General features: G+C 34.6%; 1 long non-coding RNA gene across 1 annotated transcript; it reads left to right on the top strand.

Annotated features, from left to right (window-relative positions):
* The first annotated feature begins 3,520 nt into the window (after nt 1-3,520).
* LOC120216964 lies at nt 3,521-18,604 on the top strand. Its single transcript, XR_005525113.1, has 3 exons — nt 3,521-3,531; nt 18,267-18,366; nt 18,546-18,604. It is a non-coding gene; the product is annotated as an uncharacterized LOC120216964 (long non-coding RNA).
* The last annotated feature ends 813 nt before the right edge of the window (nt 18,605-19,417 follow it).

The raw sequence follows: 19,417 nt of genomic DNA, 5'->3' as shown, positions 1-19,417 counted from the left end.
AACTCAAAAACTCGAGATTAAATGTCATGTGGTTCATGGCTCCTGTGTCAAGAATCCAAATTTGATTCAAAGTGGAATTAACATCAATACCTGCCATATATGTTGCAGCTTGTACAGCAGATTCTTTTCCCAATAAATTCAGAATCTACTGATACTGTTCTAGTGTGAACAAGGGTGCTTGTAAATCATTCAAGTGTATATTATCATCAGAAGATGTTTTTTCACTCAGATCCACTGTCACTACACTATTTGCAGAATTTGCTCTTTTCTTGGTAAACTTAAAATCTGCTAGATAGCCAATTAGTTTGTAGCATGTCTCCTTCTTGTGTCCTTTGATATGGCATTGATCACACACACTGTTAAATTTTCTTCTTGACTGTGCGTTAAAAGAATTCAAATATAAAATAGTTGGTTCAAAAATCATCAACGCTTTTCCTGAATTTTGTCGTTGCTTTCTTCTTGAATAAGCATAGAATATGCTTGATTTACGGGTTGTAACGGATTCATCAAAAGAATTTGACTGCGAACCACTGAATAAGATTCACTTAATCCCATAAGAAACTGAAACTATATTTATTGCTTCACTAGTTTAGTGTTCTTTCTCGCTGCTTCACAGCCACACAACGCCAAAGGAGCAATGACGTCATATTCATCCAAAAAAGTTGAAGCTTGGTATGATAAGCTGAAATGGTCGTTGTACCCTGAACATACATAACGATGTCCCGATACAAGAAATATATCCTCGAGCCATCATCTTATCAAAACGCTCTTTAAGATCTATCCACACCAGAAAATCACTTTGTAACATCTCAAAGTTCGGGTCAGTAGTCAAGTGATTTTCCAGAGTTTTCAATAAAAATAATATTTTGGTTTTCAAAATTATAATTATTGATACAAAATTTTAAACGATTTTTGTAATATTAAATACGATTTATAGTAATAATAAAATAAATGTTTAATAAATGACAAAATTGAAAAATTGGATTTTAGTGACTAAAATGTAAAAGGATCATAAATCAAAATCTATCAAGCTAGTTTTACCAAGGCTTGTGTGGATGGTTCCCCCCCAAACTTAATCGTATCTTTCATCTCATTTTTTCCAATTTTCTATCTAGATTCATTTTCTTAATTCTTTCTCATTTTCATTCCTAATTTTCATTAACCGTTATTTTCATTCTCTCATCCAAACACTTTTGTAATTCTCTCTTAAATTCTACCAAAAGCTCTCATCACCAAAAATTCTTCTTCTTCTTCTTCATTTCCTATTCATTTTCTGATTGATTCTTATTCCTTTCATCTTGATTTTCTTTAGTTAGTCAAGGTTGATCTAATTTCATTTCTCTTGCTATTTTCTCCTTTGTTTCTTGGAGTTACCATTGTTGATCTCTTCATATTTACATATTCTTTTCCAACAAGGTATTTATCTTTTCCTTTTTGTGCTTCAACGATTAATGATTCAATGATTTGATGATTGCAATTAATCAATTTTTAAAAAAAAGATGTTTGTGAATTAAACTTGATTTTTTGAGGTATTTAATGTGCTATTTTTATTGATCAATTTCCAAGATTTTATTTTGTTGATTAAGGTGTTTATGATGATATTATTACCATATTAAAATAATTTTCAATTGCATTTGATTTGATTTGGATAAGAAATTCTTTAAAACAAGCTTGATTTTGATGTTTCTCGAAAATCTAGGAATTAGAGTTAATTGATGTCAATTGTAAGGTTTCTAGATGAGTTTTTTATATTAGTTGTTCTTGATGTGTTGATTGGATTGAAGGCTTGGAGAGTCGTTCCAGTAAGATTTCTGATAATTTCGGTCTTTTTCTCTATTTTGGAATTTGAAAATTCTGCTATGTTTTGGATAGGATTTTGATGTGTCATTTTGTTTTCTAAGGTGCCTAATATGCGCATGATTGAGGGAAAATGGTGCATTAATTTTTTGATAATCGTTTGGTTAGTGTTTGAGGTTGAATTGCTTGGTTGCGCCACCGAGGTGAGTTGTTGTCCTTTCACTTGTGATGAATGTGTTCAATGCTGAATGAAGGTTTAATTATATGCGAACTCTGAATCTTAGGTTCTAAAATAAGTATACTTGTTGTTGGTAATTGATCATATGGATTTGTGGTGTGTATATAAAAGCACGTGATCAAAGTGAGCATATAAGTTATGACATGATTTATGAAACATTGGAAGTAAATTATCATTAGGAGCATGTGTATAAAAGTATGTTGACTATGAGATAAAAACATATTGAAAGAATATGATTGAGATAATCATGTGAATTGTGATATGTTAATTATTATTTGTGATGCATTGGAAACGAATGGTGTTAGCAAGCATGAGTATTAAGGTATGTTGGATATGAGTTATGATGTAATGAAAGTATGTGATCAATGTTAGTGTATATATATGACATGACATGATGGTTATGAATTATGGTGCATTGGAAGAATATGATTTATGGAATGTGAATTGGAAATGTGCAATTGATGTGGAAAGTGATATAAAATGTAGATATGTTATGTGAATCGTGTTTGTGTTGCAATTGATGCATAGTGGTTTTAAAAGTGTTTTTGAAAGTGTATATATAAGTGAAATTGTACATGGATGAGTGAGCATTTCATTGTCCATTTAAGATTGATCATGAAAATCATTTCCGATAAATGTTTCAAAGTGTATTTTGAAAGTGATTATGTGTATAAGCTATGCATCATTTGATAACCACTCTTGATGAACTTAGATCAATTGACTATTTGTTCTTAATGGGACCTTTGGATATGAAACACATGCCTAGGAAAGAGTGCTATATGGTTTTCTATGTGTGTGAACAAAGGGTTATACGGGGTAAGGTTGGTGCGTTGAGCTTTGCTCCGAAATACATGGTTTTTGGACCTAAGCAAATCCAAAAATAAAGGGGAGTTGTATGGATTCAGTTTATCTAATGAGTTAGTTGTGTTATGAACAAAAGGCCATTGATCTTAAATGGAAACAATGCATGTATTGTATGTGACTTTACCGAAAAGGTAATTGTGCATGTGTGCATATGATTTGGTGTAAGGTATATGATGATATAAAACATGTTTATAATTTGGATTTTGTGTGGATTTATGATGCATTAAGTGAACATTGTTGATCATTGAGGTAAAAACAAGTAAGGTTTCATGGCATTTAGGTATGCTTTCATTTAGCCTTGGCATGTACATCATATTTGAATGTTAAGTCATTCACCAAGCTTTATAGCTAGCACTCACTGTTTAATATTTTTCAGATATCTACTTGTCGATTTGAGAGCTTGAGGGGTAAGACACTTGGTGTTAATCAAAGCAAGCAAGCTTTTGTAAAGTTATTTTGAACCTTGGTTTTATTTTGAGGCAATATGGGATTCTTAATTGAGCTTTAAGTTGATTTGTTCTTGTGACTCTTGCTAGTGCATAAGTGACCAATAATAACCTATGTTGTACTTCGATTCTTGAGTAAATAGTGAAATGATGATTATTGATGTTAAAATACATGTTCTGCGATATGTTCAAGTATTCCATAAGTTATCAAATGTTGTTATATGCCTTAAATAAGTGATTTGACCATTTAGACAAGTGACATTAAGTGAATATAACATGTTAGGCTCGCCCTTAGGATGCATGAAATGACCAATAATGCACAAAATGGTTAGATAATTTGTGTTTAAGATGACTTTCTATGCAAAATTTGACTTTGGATGCTAAATACTTTTATGTTATGTTAAATGATGTTATGAAGTAGGCTATATATGTATTATAACATGTTCTAAGTAGTTTAAGGGTGTTCAAGCATGTTTGTAGACCCTAGGATCGATTGCATGACCAATTGGACGCATGTTCATGCATAATAGTATGATTTTATGCATTTTATAGAAAAAGAATTGATCCATTGCTAAAAAGGATTGACCCTTTTATGCAAATGATTGATCCCTCCCCTAAAGGATTAATCCCAAACCCACTGTTTTGCAAAGGATCGATCCTTTCATTGTTTGCTCGATGAAAATTTGTAATATTGCTTTCATTAAAGATCTAAAGTGTTCCTAAGTCTTTGGATTGTCCCTGAACTTTAAAATGTATTCAATTTGATCAAGAAACATGATTTTGCAATTAAAATTTGGTTTTAACTCGTATTTTGTTGAAATTTGTTCTATGAATCTATAATGATAATAATTTTATAATGAAACATTCAATTTCATATTTTTGGTTTATTTTCATGTTTTGAAAAATTTTACGTTTTAGTCTGTAGAAAAACATGTTCAATTAGGTCCATGTTTGATGTTCGATTAATCTGGAATTTTGCATGTCACTAATTAAGGATTAATAATTAATATTGGTAACTTAATTCAATATTACTAGGTTGAATTACACGATGATGTGAAATTACCGATTTGCCGTACTTAGCTAATAATTGAGTTGTGAATACATTTAGTTAGTTTGTATAGTTGTTAAGAATCTTAGCTAGGTAAAACTCTAGTCTATAAAAGGCTAACTTTGTATGCTGCAATCAATGAGAAAAAAAATACTGAAAAAACAAATCTCTTTTCAGTTTTCACATGGTATCAGCTTAGGTTCCGGTTTCTAAAGACCTAGCGATGACCAATTCTTTTTTAAATAATGTCCACTCTATCATAAAACCAACTTTTGGTTCTGATGATGTTTCAGAATCCCTGAATTCGACAGTCATATACCACAAATTACTGGGCCATATTTATTTTCAATGGTCACAGTCAATAAAGTTATTCATTACTGGAAAAAGGGAAGATTAGATTTAATTCTTGTGAGATTCAACAACTCACCACTCTTGAACCAGACTTGACAAATAGGTGATCAATTCTACGGCACCTGCTGTTAGGGAGAATTTTCTCCTTTATGCTACTGGCCATGACATTTGGTGTGCAGTCCGTGAAACTTATTCTAGTTCAAATAACGTTTCTAAATTTTTTGGGATTGAAATTATGGATGCGATTCTCAAACAAGAACCGATGACTGTCGCAATTTATTACAATACTCTCACTCATCTTTGGCAGCAACTTGATCTCTATGCTACTAATAATAGGGAAACTCCGAATGATGTAGTCCTTTACAAAACGATCTCTACTCAACAAAGGATTTTTCAATTTCTGAGTGGATTAAGTAACGACTTGGATGCTGTTCGTGGCAGGATTCTTTCCACAAAGACTATTTCTTCTATTCGTGAAGTGTTCTCTAAGGTTTGACGAGAAGAAAGTAGGCGGACATTGATGCTTGATACTGTTGTTGCTGCTATTGATGGATTGGTATTGCTCACTCATTCATCCTCTCCAAATCAAAACCATAAAGGAAAACCATGGTGTGATTACTGCAAGCGCACAGGAAATGTTCGAGACCAATGCTGGAAGCTTCATGGAAAACCAATAGATTGGAAATCTTCTTCTAGAAGATTTTACAAAGAGACTCACTCTCATATGGCCAAGAGTGGCATGTCCAGTAGCTTTACCAAACAGTAAATTGATGATCTGCAGTGGCTGTTTGGGCAATTTCTTGTTCCTTTGAATACAAATCTAGCTACTTGAGATTCTCCAAATAATACCACCTCTTCTTCTGCTCTTCACTGCAAAGAATGCGCCAAATTGGAGAGTTGACTTTGGGGCTTCTGATCACATGACTGGAAATTGCAATCTTTTTTGTGAGTTTCGGGTTCCTCATAATCGATCAACTATTCGAATAATAGAAGGTTCCTTGTCTGAAATTGCAGGAAGTGGATTTATTTTTATAAATAAGGACATAATTTTGCAGAATGTTCTTTATGTTCCTAACTTATCATGCAATTTACTCTCTATCAGTAAATTATTTAAAGATTCAAATTGTATTGCTATGTTTACTGATCATATTTGTACTTTACAGACAATAGACTCGAGGAAGACGATTGGCAATGCTAGACTGTCAAATGGGCTCTATGTCATCCTCCTTCGGCAGCCTTCACCTACTTTAAGTGGTTTTTTTTCTTCCATTTGTTCTTTTTCCTTAGAAAAAAAAATGATGATGTGATGCTATGGCATTATCGATTAGGACATCCTAGCTTTCACTATTTGGCAAGATTGTTTCCCCACTTATTCATGAATAAAAAGCCTAATTCATTTTAATGTTCCATTCGTAAATTGGCTAAACACACTAAAAGCTCGTATCCACCAGTTTTGTATCAACCTTCGAAACCTTTTGCATTAATCCACAGTGATATTTGGGCCCCCTCTATGGTCAAAATTATTAATGGCTGCCGTTGGTTTTTCATTTTCATTAATGATCATAATAGGATTACCTGGACTTATTTAATGAAAAACAAATATGAAACTGTCCATCTTTTTAAGAATTTTTTTGCTATGGCTGAAACTCAATTTCAAACTCCTATAATCCGATAATGGGCGACAGTATTTTGCAAACACCTTAGGTGATTTTTTTTCGAGAGAAGGGCATAGTACAACTTACTTATTGTGTTGATACTCCTCATCAAAACGGGGTTCCCGAGAGAAAAACATGCATTTGTTAGAGGTAACTCATGCATTACTTTTTTCTACGAATGTTCATAAACAATTTTGGGGTGAAGCTCTTTTGACTGCCACATATCTAATTAATCGAATGCCTAGTAAGGTATTAAATTTTCAAACTCCTCGGGATGTTTTATTAGCTAATTATCCTTCTTTTAAACCTATGTCCTCTACTATTCCTTTATGAGTATTTAGTTGTACTGTCTTTGTTCAAAACACAAATCTTACTCGTTTTAAGCTGGATCCATGGTCACACAAATGTATTTTCTGGGGGTATTCTTCTCTTAAGAGGGGTTACAAATGTTATTCTCCAATTACTCACAAAACCTTTGTTTCTATAGATATTTTTTTTGGATAAGTAAATTATATTCCATCCAAAAACAACCGCAGCTTAGCTGCTACAAAATGAACTGTCACAAACTAAAACAGTTCCCAGTTTATGTACAAGAATCTATTACCATCATCTACTCTATGTAAACTAAGGCTATACAATTTTGCTTTCACTGCCTCCTTAATTCTTTTTACAATTACCTCACTTGAGCTTGAGATGCCTCTAAAATGCCTATAGTTACGCTCTTCCAAAATATAGTACAAAAACCAGTCCAAGCAAGTTTTAGAATCCGTACCCGAAAAGTTTTGCCCTTCAGGTTTCCAACCATCCAACTAAGGCGCTGATCCCAGGTAAGAGTAGCACAACGAGTACCACAAAGGCTTAGAATAGTGTTCCAAACATCCATAGCAAAAGGACAAGCAGCAAATAAGTGATCCCTTGATTTAGAGTCCGAACCACATACCAAACAAGAAGCATCAACAGCTAAACCAAAACAGGAAAGCCTGTCTTTAGTTGACAGCCGATCGAGGATGGCCATCCACGAGATTAAGGAGAATTTGGGAATATGGGACGGGAACCAGATAAGCTTATGCCAACTCACCTTCTCCCTTCTAACTCTAATACAGTCCTATACCCATTTGCCTTTAATAAGGCACAAATTAGTACCAGGAGGAAACAGATTACTCGCAAGATCTCGCAGCCTCAAAAGTTTAGCCAAAATCCAGCTGAAACCTGTGTCAACTTCTGTCTCAAACAATTTTTCAAGTCACATTTCTATCCCTACTCATATTGCTATGTCCCCCATTAGTCCTTCACATACTTCAGCTCCACCAAATACTCATATTGAGACCTTGCGAGTTTATACACAATGCCTGAAACCTATTCTAAAGGTTATTTTACAGTCTAGTGCTTGTCGAGAGTTGGCACTCAGCCCGGTTGCTTCACAAAGTAATGAAGGTAATGAAGTTCCTTTTAATGAATATAATTTTGATTTTAGCAGGGTGTTAGACAATGTGCTAAACATCCGATACAAAGATTTATTACCTATGAAAGATTAATGCCTTCTTTTAAAGCTTTTACAGCCAACTTAGATATGCTGCAAATACCAACATTTATAGAGGAGGCTTTACAGGATTCGAAATGGAAAAGGGAAGTTGAAGATGAACTTGGAGTTCTTGAGAAAAATGGCACATGGATCATGTTAATCTACCAAAAGGGAAGAAACTTGTTGGCTGTAAAAGGGTATTTGTTATGAAGTACCACTCGAAGAGAGGTATAAAGCTAGGCTTGTGGCCAAGTGTTTTACTCATACCCATGGAATTGACTATAAAAATATGTTTGCGCCAGTAGCTAAACTTAATACCGTGCGGGTTTTGCTTAGTCTAGCTGTTAATAAGGATTGGGAGCTTCATCAACTGGATATAAAAAATGCCTTTCTAAATGGGAGACTAGATGAAGATGTGTATATGAGGTTTCTTTCTGGTTTGAAAACAGACTCAAAGACTCAGAAGTTTGCAAACTTCAAAAGGCTCTCTATGGCCTTAAACAGTCCCCATGTGCTTGGTTTGAATGATTTAAAAAGGTAATTCTTAGTGATAGTTACAAGCAATGTCAGGCTAATCATACACTCTTTGTGTAGATAACACCTAGTAATAAATATGTTATATTGATTGTGTACGTAGATGATATTGTTATTATTGGTGATGATGTGTGTGAGATTGACAGGTTGAAAAGATTGTTGAATACTGAGTTTGAAATAAAGGACTTGGGTAAATTACGATATTTCGTAGGAATGGAAGTAGCTCGATCAAATTCAGGAATTGTCATTAATAAAAAAAAAGTATGTTCTTGATCTCTTGATTGAAACTGGGATGTTAGGTTGCAAGCCTGTGGCAACTCCAATGGATACAAGTTTGAAGATGAATAAGGGAGACATGGGAGATTCCATGGATAAGGAGCAATACCAAAGGTTGGTTGCAAAACTTATTTATTTTTCCTTAACTCGGCCTGATATAGCATTTCCTGTTAATATTATTAGCTAACATATGTATGATCCTAGAAAAGAGCATCTTACTGCTGCCCATAGAATACTACGGTACTTAAAGTCTACCCTGGTCATGGTTTAATCTTTCGATAATCTGAAGATAGAACAATAAAGAATTATGCGGATGCGAGCTGGGCTGGAGAGTTGACAGAGAGAAGATCAAATGCTGGTTATTGTACTTTTGTGTAGAGGAATTTAGTGACATGGTGAAGCAAGAAACAATCAGTTGTTTCACGGAGCATTGTTGAGGTAGAATATAGAGCTATAGCTTTTGGAATTTGTGAAGGGATGTGGTTGTTAAGGCTACTTAAGGAATTGCAGCTGAATCAAGATGACAAGTTCTGAATTTTTAGTGAAATCAATTTGCCATCATGATTGTTAGAAACCCTGTTCATCATGATCGTACTATGCATGTTCATGATTGATATGTACTTTATTTTTGAGAAGGTTAATGGTGGAGCAGCTAAGTTATCCTATATTTCTTCTAATCATAGTTAGCTAATGTGCTTACCAAAGCACTACCAAAATCAAGTTTTGATAATTTTGTGTGCAAGCTGGGATTATACAATGTATATTCGCCAACTTGAGGAGGAGTGTGAGTTGTGAATACATTTAGTTAGTTTGTTATTTTGTTATTTGTTAGTTTAGATTAGATTGACTTTATCTATACTTTAAATTTCAAATATTTGTGTAGTTGTTAAGCACCCTAGCTAGTAAAACTCTAGTCTATAAAAGGCTAACTTTGTATGCTGCAATCAATGAGAAAAAATACTGAAAAACAAATCTTTTTTCAGTTTCCACAATAACATATATCTTGCAATGCCTCGATTATTTAGGTGATATTAAAATGTTGTTTGTTTATCTGTTGTCATATGTTGCATGATATATGATTTAAATTTGTATGCTTTCACATAGTACGCATGATTAGGGTTTCTTTTCTATCCAACAAGGTTTGGGTTCTAATGTGTACTCAGGTACCCGGGTGGTTCTACGTGACCGGGTATAGGGTGTTACACACTTGACGTAAAAACAATGCATGCTGAAAGTTCTTGGCTCACTGTATTCAAGATCCAAGATAGCACAAGAGTATTACATCGATCCCACTATGGTTGCAGCTCGAGTATCGTATAATCATTAGAGCAAGAACCATCAACAAAACCAATTTTATTCTTGACAAGCAAAACTATTCTCATTGATCTGCTCCAAAGATTGTAGTTCTCTATTCCTGTAATTTGATGTGAAACTAACAACTTTTTTGGAGTATCTGAGGGATACAAATATAATTGATGAGAAGGATCAACTTGGATTTCTTGAAGATTTACCATGATCAAGAAAAGTGAAAAACACAACAGAAAAAATGTGAAACGAAGAAGAAGAGGGAACAAGTAACCAAACAGATCATGCTTAGCTTACAATCAGGCTCTTAGAAGATCGGAACAACCAGCTGGATAGAATCAAGTCGTCATTCCTAACTCTAATACCATGTCAAAGACAAAAATGCGATCATCGAAGGCATATGATGAAGCGATAGTTGCATAACTAATGTTAGGTCAATAAGGAATGAATAAGAAACTCAATGTGTTTGAGAAATTTTCTTTATGCAATATATTTTGAAGCTTTACAATCATGATATATATACAATCATAATTACCCTCTAATTAATTAGTTGCAACTATTTACTTATCTAACTAACTAACTAACTATTAACCTCACAACAGATTCCATGTCTTTTACAAGTATACGATGGTAAAATTATTTTAATCCGACCAGTTTTGATTCATATGATTAATTTTTTATTTTAAAATAAAATTTCATATTTACTTAAATTTATTTAGAAAAAGAATAAGATTTATTGGTGATCGAATTTAAAAATATCTCATCCTGTTACACTTTAAGATGTTTGTAAAATATCACTATATTATAATGTTTATGAGACATCATTCCTTTATTGTAAATATTGCTATAAGATGATATATTCATAAATATCATTCTTCACTTCAGTCTTCATTATATTTTTAGAATCATATCTTTTTTTTTGTTACTTCACTCTGTTTTTTTCAATATCCTCTTCGTTTCTTTATTTGTTTTGTGAATTAAAACATTACGAGTCAGAGTTTGACTTCGATTAAATCTCGGTTCAAGAAAATTTTTGAACTTAACCGGGTTGATTTTTTATTATTATTTAGCTCTTTAAATTGAATTGGGTTCGAGATAGGCAAAAATCCATCGCCCTCACCAACTCCTCACGTTAGTACTAGATCTACCATTGCAGCATCCCATGAGAATTCTATGAATAGTTTCTGAAGGATATAATAACAAAAATACAGCTGAAACTTGAGAGGATTCTAAATGAAAAATGTAATATAAAAATATTTTTAGAAAAAGAAGTATATTTCATTTAAAATCTTAAATTTCAAGCTTGAACTTGTAGGAGAAAATAAAAAATGAAAAGCATGATGTTGAACAAAATTCATCATAGCTGCTGTAGTTGAAATCTTATAGTTTGCTCTCAAAGTCGAGCATTTATATATATAGTAGCATGAAAACTATAAATATAAAATTACAGAAGACCAGACTTCACTAGAAACTATTGCAGTTCCATTACAGACATATATAGATGTGATAATGTGATGGTTGGAGGAGATGAGCATGGAGATGTAGTAGAAATTGGGGAAAATGGAAATCAAAGGTTAGGGATTATGGCAGGAAAGGGGATTGAAAATGGGGAATTAGGGATTGAAGATTGAGAAGGGGAAATGATGTACTTACCCTTGGAAGCAGATCAAATTGTATACCCTGTGCAAGTTGAAGTGGAGCAGTCGGAGTCTTCAGCCCAGAACAAGTAGAGCAGACCAAGTACCTGCAGAGAAATGAAGAGAAAATTAGTCAGTTATAATTTGTTACAAGGACAACTAGTTGGCACCCTTTATATTTACGTTTTTAGCCCTGTAACTAAATAAGACTGGATGGAATGTAATTGAATTCTCAGATTATGAATGAAGTATCTTTTCTATTCTCTAAAATTCTCTCTTTTCTATTACCTCATTCTTGCGTTCTTCTCTAAATCTCTCAAACTACAACAAATTGGTATCGAGAGCCTCGGTTTCTGGAAAAATCAACGAGCATGATAAAGAAGAATCAGAGTATGGAAGCTGAATTGTCTGGGTTGCAAAAGCAAATGGAGGAACTAACAACTTTGGAGAAACAAGGAAAAGATGAGTCTAATCTAACTAAATGGTGGGAGACTCAAGAAAATAGGATTAACACATTGGAGTCTAAAATGACTACAAATCATGAATATGTGGAGGAAATCTTGAGGATTTTGACTAGGAGGAAGGAAGACCAAAATCAATCTGCTGATGACCAGGTACAAGCTCCTAATGCTTCTAAATATGGAGAGCAAAGTCATGTTTTGGTGACTGTGGTAAAAGACAAATACAGATTTACTTATAAAACAGATGAGCCTAGGATATTACAAGTTAAACTTGATGATTATGCGGTCCTTAAAAATGGAAATCAGATAGGTGAAAATAGTGAATCTAGACCTGTCTTATTGGGGTCTGAAATAGAAAGAAGAGGTCCAGGAAGTTCTTTAATCAGTTCAAGGTCTATGTGGCATAGGCCTAAAATTAATTTGTCATTCTTTGAAGGGGTCAATCCTAGGGGTGGCTTCAAAAATGTCTTAAATACTTTTCTCTGTGTAATGTTCCTACAGAGCAGAGGGTAGAAATAGCCACTATGTACTTAACTGGGAAAGCAGAGGTTTGGTTTGATGGGTATATTATGTAGAAACACCATATTACATGGCACGAATTTGAAGCAGATCTTTGTCATAGATTTAGTGACAAGTCTTTTTCTGATATAGTAGAAGAATTTACTAAGCTGACTCAGAGGAGGACTGTTGAGGCTTACCAAGAAAATTTTGAGGAGTTACAACCTTATATGTTATTACAAAATCCTACACTAAATGAGGATTTCTTTGTGTCACTCTTTATCAGTGGACTCAAGAAGGATATTAAACACAGGTTGAAGGCTTTAAATCCTAAAAATTTGCCTGAAGCATGCAAAGAAGCTAAACTTTATGAATTAGTTGTTGACTTTGAAAACAAAAGATGGAGACCTTCTTTTAAAAACCCACCCTACCCAAACCCCAGTACTAATTCTAAACCAGCTTCACTGCCAGTAATTACCAAGAGCACAGCAGTTTCAAACCCTAAACAAAACTTATTGGATTACAAGAGACAAAACAATCTTTGTTTCAAATATGGATAGAGTTTCTTCCAGGGTATCAGTGTAAGACAAGGAATTTAAATATGATGATTGAAGATGATTCTATTGTTCTTACAGACACTGCTCCAATGGAATCAGATAATCAAATGATGCAGGAAGAGGAGAATCTGGAAATCTCTATGAATGCTATTACTGGCTGCATTAGCCATAATACATTAAGGATTCAAGGAACAATTCAAGGCAGACCACTCAGTATTTTGATTGACAGTGGGAGTACTCACAGTTTCCTTACTCCACAGTGGGCTGATGCTGGTATACATATACTTACATCTTATCCTTTGGCCATTACAATAGCCAATGGATAACTTTATAGTTCAGCAAGGTGTAATAAGGTGGAGTGGCAAATGCAAGGGCATTCTTTTGTACATGATTTCAGACTCCTGAAGCTAGGTGACAGTGATATGGTGTTGGGGGTGGACTGGATGAAATTATTCAGTCCTATTTTGATGTATTTTAATCAAATGACACTGAGTTTTCAACATCAAGGGGAAAATATTACTATACAGGGACAACAACCATCTATTTTTTACAGCAAATTTCAGGGGCTACTCTATTGAAAATGACAGCTTCAGACTCATCTATTTTGGGACAAATGGTTTTGTTGACTATGTCTGAAGAAGAAAACCTATTCCAGCAGCTCTTCAACTGCTTTTAGAGAGGTATCAATCTATTTTTGCTGAGCCTATTGGTTTACCACCTCCAAGGACTCATGACCATATTGTTAGTATGCTTTCAAACTCTATTATTTAGCCTAGCAGGAGTCCATTTGCTTCTCCATGCCTTCTTATCAAAAAGAATGATGGTACTTGGAGATTCTGTGTGGATTATAGGAAATTGAATAGTATGACTGTCAAGGATAAATTTCCTATACCTGTGGTTGAAGATCTATTAGATGAATTACATGGAGCAGTTTATTTCTCAAAGATTGATCTCAGATCTAGGTATTGGAAAATCAGAATTAAGTCTGAGGATATATACAAAACAACATTCAGAACTCATCAAGGCCATTATGAATTTAAGGTAATGCCTTTTGGGCTTACTAATGCCCCTGCTATATTTCAAGCCTTAATGAATGAATTATTTAGTTCATTCCTTATAAAATTTGTCTTGGTGTTTTTTGATGATATATTAGTCTATAGTACTTCTATGAATGATCATGTTACTAATTTACAACTGGTTTTAGCAGTACTGCAAAAGAATTAGCTATTTGCCAAGCTGTCCAAATGCTTCTTTGGACAGACTCAAGTTGAATACTTGGGTCATATTATTTCAGCTGTTGGAGTATCTACAGATCCTAAGAAGGTAGAAGCTATGAGGAATTGGCCAGTACCTAAATCATTAAAGTCCTTGCGTGGATTTCTGGGACTAACAGGCTATTACAGAAGATTTATAAAAGATTATGGGTCAATCAGCAAGCATCTGACTCAGATGCTCAAAAAAGACAGTTTTAAATGGACTAATGCAACTTTGAATACTTTTGAAGAATTGAAGAAGGCTATGTGTGTTGCTCCTGTTTTAGCCTTACCAGATTTTGGTAAGAGCTTTTATTTAGAAACAGATGCAATTCAGGGGGCATTGGTGCAGTTTTATCTCAAGAGGGTAGACCTATTGCCTATTTAAGTAAAGCTCTAAGTCCTAGACATGCAACACTCTCTATTTATGAAAGAGAGTATCTTGTTATACTTTTGGCAGTCTCTAAGTGGAGGCATTACTTGGAGAGTAAATCTTTTGTAATTAAAATAGATCATAAACCACTAAAGTAATTATTGGAACAGAAACTGACTACTGCCATTCAAAAGAAAGGATTGACTAAGTTAATGGGGCTGGACTACAGTATTCAGAACAAGAAGGGCAAGTCAAATGTTGTTGCTGATGCCTTATCTAGGCAGTGGGAAGATCAAGGTCAGTGTTTTGCTATGGGCACTACCATAATCATTCCTAGTTGGGTTCAGGATGTGGAAGGAAGTTATAAGGAAGATTCTGTAGCTATGCAATGGATTTCAGTCTTATCTGTTAATCCTAATGTTGATATTAAGTGGAAGTATTCGAGAGGTATCCTTAGATTTAAGGATAGAGTTTATATTAGGACTGATGGGTCTCTTGGACTACAAATACTTCAGACACTACATGATTCACCTTATGGTGGTCATTATGGAAGTCAGGATACCTATAAAAGGATTAGGTCTTACTTCTATTGGCCTAGGTTGAAGGCCATGGTAGTTACTTATGTAAGAACATGTACAGTTTGTCAACATACTAAGGTAGAGCATGTGGCTAAAACTGGACTATTACAGCCCTTACCTATTCCTCATCAGGCTTGGGAAGTAATTACTATGGACTTCATTGAGGGTTTGCCTACATCATTGAGAAAGAATTGAATTTTTGTAGTGGTTGACAAATTTACTAAATATATCCATTTTTTGGCACTAGCACACCCTTATACAACTGTTGATGTGGCTAAATTATACCTATATCAGATCTATAAGCTTCATGGCCAGCGTAAGATGGCCATTTCAGACAGGGATAAGACTTTCACTATCCTCTTTTGAAGAGAGCTAATGAAGCAGTTAGGGACTCAGACCTTATTTAGCACTGCTTACCATCCTGAAACTGATGGACAGACAGAAAGGGTAAACCAGTGCTTAGAACAAAATCTAAGGGGTCTGTGTTTTTTCCAACCTAAGCAGTGGGCTAAGTGGTTGCCTCATGCTGAATGGTGGTATAATACTACCTACCATACTGCTCTTAAACTGAAACCTTTTGAAGTTCTATATGGCTATAAGCCTCCTACAATGGTATGGCAGATAGACAGTCCAGTGCAAGCAATATCAGAATTAATGTAGAGCAAAGAAGATATCAGGCAATTAGTAAAGTTTCAGTTAGAACAGGCTCGCAATAGAATGAAGCAACATGCAGATAAAAACATAACAGAAAGAACTTTTCAAGTGGGAGATTCAGTTTACCTGAAATTACAGCCGTACAAACAAACTTCTATTACCCTGCGAAGGAATTTAAAGTTAGCAACACGATTTTATGGACCTTACAAAATTGTTGAAAGAATTGGAGATGTGGCTTACAAACTGGATTTACCTCAGAACTCCCATCTACACCCAGTTTTTCATATGAGTTTCCTGAAGAAACACATGGGTAACTCAGTCGTTTCTTCGACGGAGCCTCCTTCCATAGACGAAGAAGGTCAAATACGAATAGATCCTTATAAGATTATGGGCAAACGAATAATAAATCGACAAAACAAACTTGTCTCATAGTTGTTGGTGCGATGGAAAAACCTTGATGAAACCAATGATACGTGGGAGGATTACACTATTCTCATAAGTCAATTTCCAGGCTTTGATCCTTGGGGACAAGGATCGTTTCCAGCGGTGGGTACTATGATGGTTGGAGGAGATGAGCGTGGAGATGTAGTAGAAATTGGGGAAAATGGAAATCAAAGGTTAGGGATTACGGCATGAGAGGGGATTGAAAATGGGGAATTAGGGATTAAAGAAAATTGTTACAAGGACAACCAGCTGGCACCCTTTATATTTACGTTTTTAGCCCTGTAACTAAATAAGACTGGATGGAATGTAATTGAATTCTCAGATTATGAATGAAGCATCTTTTCTATTCTCTAAAATTCTCTCTTTTCTATTACCTCATTCTTGTGTTCTTCTCTAAATCTCTCAAACTACAACAGATAATGACCAACAAACTGAAGACATCATAGGAAAACAAACAAACAAATGGGTGCATTTTGTGTTTGTTTTTTTTGCTCGGATATGGTGCCACTGTCATGGCAGCTGCTTCTCTGTTTTCTCCATCAATCTGGTCAAACACTCTTTCTAATCTGAAACCTTCTCTCCTTTTGCATAAATAATCTACTTATTATTCCATTGCTTTTCTTGCATTGCCTTCTGAACTCACCTTGTACAGATATTCTTTGTTCCCATGTTAATTCGGAGGACACCATGCTGGCATTTGGAAGAGCGGCTTATAGATAAATGACAGCACTAATTGCTATAGTATACCAAGTAGTCTAGATAGCTTCAAACTTCTTATCTTAATCCAGATAATATATATTGACACTGAATTGGCTTGATTTCAAGCATCGTCAAGTTTCACGATCTAGTTACTAAACAAACGGGCCTGCATTTCATCCACTGACTACTGATGTATAGTTGCTCAGATTTCTAGTTAACTGCAACAAGACTAACGAGGATACCGTAATGCAAGTAGCATGCATGCTTGGTCTATTAAAAGGCTAAAGATAACCCTTCAAAGCTGAAACTTGTGCTCCACCCGGAGTGTTTTGCAACTTTCCTGTTTTGGAAATCCTAAAACCATCAGTAATGAATCATCTTTCCCAGCTAAATTTCTTTGATTGTTTGTCATCAACTCATGATAGCTTGAATGACACGGCTAGCTCTGTAAATAGATAACTTTTGTAAACCTTTGCATGTGAGATCAGGGAAGAGCGACAGCGAGACAAGAAAACTGTGTTCAACACCTTTAAAGCTCTCACCACTTGATAAGAAACCTTCCTGCAACACAAAATTTTAATGGCAGCCGGAGCAAAACCAGCAATTCCAATGCATGAGATATAATGATGCTATCAACAATTTGTTTCCGTTAAGTCCTGCTCAGTTTTTTTTTTATATGTTTTTTATTTACTCATTCAGTCTTTCGTTTATGGATCTAACAAGACAGCCTAAAAAAGGATCACTAGTGTAGTTAACCCTTTTATATTGACCTGTCGTTAGATAGACAAGCGGTAACATTGATCTTTCGGTAACTGAAATTCCATGTATATCTCTGAAGTCAAAACTCCAATCAGAACCGTTGGATTCTCAAATTTGAGATCTTTGCCGTCCAATATTCCTATAAATGTACATATAACTGGTTCATTTCTAGGTTATATTATTCCAGGATTCTCTGCCTTTGTTTGAGCCACTATCGTGGTCAATTGGAGACCTAAATGAAAGTTTTTGAATCCAAGCCATGCTTTATTTCATGCTTGACTAGATCCGGCTGTAACCGGAGTATAGATGTCTAGTAGTTTCATTTTAGCGCAATTTTTTAGCATCGGCTATTATTTCACTCTTGCCCAGTTATGGTGGGTAAAGAGGATCTGAATGATGCTTATATTAAAGTTCGGAGTTTTTAGTTCTCTCTGAATCTTCATTCATGGTTCTGGAGTTCGGGAACTCCTAAATTTCTTGAATATAGATATAGTTGTTTTATTTGACCGCATTTTTTTAGCATCGGTATTACTTCACTCTTGCCCAATTATGGTGGGTAAAGAGAATCTGAGTGATGCTTATATTAAAAATGGGAGTTTTTTTAGTTCTCTCTGAACTATCCATTCATAGTTCTTGGAGTTCGGAACTCCTAAATATTCATCTGGCTTGAATCATATGTATGTTGTGTTCTCGGGAATTATTTGAAAAGAAAAACTGATACAATTGCATTAAAGAGAATGATTGCATCTGGGCGTTTAATCACAAGGGCCAATTTTTCTTTTCACCGAGGAATGTTTTCATTTTTTTATTACTTGTTGTTTCTTACATTTTGGGTAATCTCGAGACAAATCAATTTTGGCACTAGGATATATCTTATACTTACCGTGTTCACACACTGTGATTATTGATACAGTGGATCTCATGGATAACTGTTCTGAAACTGCTGTCGACCAAAGTCCCACGAGGTGAAAGAGTCGATGATATCAGTTAACATGAGCTACGTAAACATTTTACGACTGTATTTTCTTATTCTGACATTTAGCTAATGTTTAACTGAGACTGTTTCAAGTGGATCAATCTCCAAATGCTTCGAATGGCAATGACTAGAAAATCTCCAGATACTTCAAATGGCAATGACTAGAACAAGGGCGACGCTATGAAGCTCTACTTGCATAACCAAGGTCCCCTTGCTCGAGTTTCGGAATCTTCTATGATGCTTTAGTCAAGGGGTGGATGTATCAGCTACAATAATAAAAGAAATGAAAAAAAAAATTCATATTCTTAAAAGAATCAACTACCTACTTTATTTTGGAAATTTATTACTTTAATTTAATATATTAAAAGAAATGAAAAAAATGAAGAAATTTTATATTCTTAAGAAGCATATTAAAACTTTGGCTTGCGTTGCCACAATATAAAGGCTTGGAATTAGGGTTGAGCAACGAAATCGAGAAAATCGAAAAATCGA

Source organism: Hibiscus syriacus, unplaced genomic scaffold (assembly GCF_006381635.1).
Source record: "Hibiscus syriacus cultivar Baekdansim isolate YM2019G1 unplaced genomic scaffold, ASM638163v2 tig00110174_pilon, whole genome shotgun sequence".
NCBI lineage: Eukaryota > Viridiplantae > Streptophyta > Magnoliopsida > Malvales > Malvaceae > Hibiscus > Hibiscus syriacus.
Note: the sequence above shows the minus strand (reverse complement) of the source record. Positions and strands in the feature narration are given on the sequence as shown.